Genomic DNA, 2938 nt, shown 5'->3' on the forward strand with positions numbered 1-2938 from the left:
TTTCCATAATTTCCAATACTATACTTCCAACTACTCACAAGCGACCTATCCTCGTCGAACTTTGGATTGTCCTTTGATAGTTGTTTAATTATTTTAGTCAAAACCGATTCTAGTCCCTTTTCGCTCTAAATGCACTAGACATTTGGAAAATTTTAGAATGGTCAAACATTAAAGCATTTGCAATCGATCCTATACCCATAGCGTATGGGACACGATGCACAATGTTTTATTTGTTATGTTCTCAAAATTCGAATTGTGAAGAGGAATGTCGTAATCATAATCGAAATTTTAAGAACACACTATGTACCTTTGACTAAATTTATTAACATTCCACAACCTAATCCTTTAGATTTGAAATGAAGCATAATATTCTCTCCCTTAATTATAGCAAAACAACTTTATAACCCTTACTACTTTGCAAGGTTTAACTCTTGTTTTCTATAATTAATATTGCTAACTTTGCAATACGTGTCTTAATAATCATACAATCATAACATTTATGCTCCCACTATCATGATGATAATTATAAAACATAACACTTATGCTCCCACTAGCTTCGACATGTATTCATAAACATCTTAACTTTCAGAAAAAAACAATACTTATTGAATTTCTTAAGTTCATGTTTCTAATACTTAGTGCTTTGATAATCTTTTATCAAGGCTTCTTGAACTTATACACTTTTGCCTTAGATAGTTCATATGTGTGTCTTAACAATTAAGACTAATTGCCAAACCTCACAATTCAAATTATGGAAAGGGATGCCGTAACCATGATCGAATTCGAGAATGTAATTTTACAATCACTATCTTTTAAAATCTTTCTTAGTGAAAGTATTTCCTCACAATCATTTTTCATGAAGGAGGAAATCTTATGACACTTAGATTTAAACGGTGTATGTGTTCCTATCCATGTGAATTTGTTAGACACACTCATATGGATCGAACTTTCTTAATCTTGATTTCTTGCCTTATGGTAGCACAACTGCCCACCATGTCTTCCAAGTAGTTAAGTAGCTCACCTTTTCCTATCAATGTTCTTTCCATTGATCAAGGTCCTTGCCTTTTATGCATTCAAATGAGAACTCATAGGACTCACATGCATAATTAACTCGATTGGATTGGCACAGAAACAAAATAATGTCTTCACGATAGGTTGTAAACCTCAACTCGTGTGCTAGTGATGATCAATAAGGTTTATTTGATTTGTTCTTGAAACTTTTCAAGACTATTAAGACTCCCACTGACTCCTTGACATATACGATTCTCTTATCAAAACATTTTTTGATAAACAAATATTCAAGAGTTAGTGTAGCTTATATCAAAACAAAACACTTCATAATTTTGGTCTTAGTTGGTCTTTGTCTTATCCAAGACATCACAACTTTCCACAATTGATGAATGTTATAAACCTTCTTAATACTAATCACTCAATGTCACAATCTTGACTTTAAGACTTGTTTCGGAACGAAGTATGATTGACTTCTTGATTTGACCATTTCTTCAATCTTTGATTCCTCTTCTTGGACATACAATTGTACCAAGACTCATTAGAGGATCAATTGAGATATGGTTCTTAATCATTAAGACCTATCATAAAGCATAAAAGCTACTCTCCCTTCTTCTTAGAATGGAGAAACTCTTATCTTTCTGCCTACTTGATTCTTCTTATTCGTTTTGCTATTGATCTAAACCCTTTAATCAATTCAAAATTACACTTAATCTTGTAAGTGTAATCATGTTTACTAAGCCTTTAGTAAATCATGACGAATATCTTTGTTACTCTTATGGTGAACTTGATCAACACACAACTTTGTGTACTCGATCTCCTAGTCCTTCACTTGACACTTTGTCAACGAATTAGTCTAATTTCCAAAATATGAAATTTCTCATTCATTGTGCAACCAAGTTGCATGATTCCAAGTTTCGGTCCAATTTGAAACTTTAGGCGATGAGAAACTCTCCCTATTTAGTAAATCTCGACATTTCCATAACTAAGAATCATATCCATTCGTTGTAGAAATATGCAAACATCAATTTTCAAAACGATTTCATTGCAAGGAAGTAAATAAATAAATAAATAAGTCAAACAAAATTTATTTTATTTATAAAAGCAGCGGAAAAGCATTTGTCCTTACAATGCACAATCTATTGAAAACTATGTAAAAAGAAAATTTCTAACAACTCTATCATAACTATCTAAGCTCAAAATCCAATCTTCAAGTCCATGAGATCGAGATCCATCACTTGTGATTAGATTCATCTTGCTCTCTTATCAAGCTTCCTTTCTTTTCACCGATCCTACACAACATTCAAATGTAATCTTATCACATCATGTATTAAGAATCAATGAATAGGAACTTAATGGAGTTAGATAGTGGATTCTTACCTAAAGCGTAGTCATACTTTTGACTCTCCCATCTCTTAGATCTCTTAGGTAAATAGGGCAACTTCGTCTCCAATGCCCCTTCTCTTGGCAATAAAAGCAAATTGACTCCTTTGGAACAACACATGGAACTACTTCAGACATCGCCTTTCTCTTATGATCAAACTTTTCGATCATTGCATGTCTTTCATTGCCATTGTCTATATCCATAGAGGTCTTGAAGGCAGATTCACCAATCAACTTTTCTTTTCTATTGCGCCAAACCATTGTTGATTCAGCAGCAATAAGCATATAGGTGAAATCTATAAGGGTCACGTTGCGGTTCATCATATGGTACTCTCTTACGAACTCACTATACGAGTTAGGAAGTGACTGAAGAACCCAATCAATAGCCATCGCTTCACCGACAACGGATCCCATCATTCTTAATCTATCAATGTGTGACTTCATCCCTAAGACGTGTGCACACACCGACTTGCCCTCTTTATGTTTACTTTCCAAAAGGGCTTGAGTGATATTGAACATTTCAATTTTACAATCTTGTGGGTTAGGG

Source organism: Lactuca saligna, chromosome 3 (assembly GCF_052625555.1).
Source record: "Lactuca saligna cultivar CGN05327 chromosome 3, ASM5262555v1, whole genome shotgun sequence".
Classification (NCBI taxonomy): domain Eukaryota; kingdom Viridiplantae; phylum Streptophyta; class Magnoliopsida; order Asterales; family Asteraceae; genus Lactuca; species Lactuca saligna.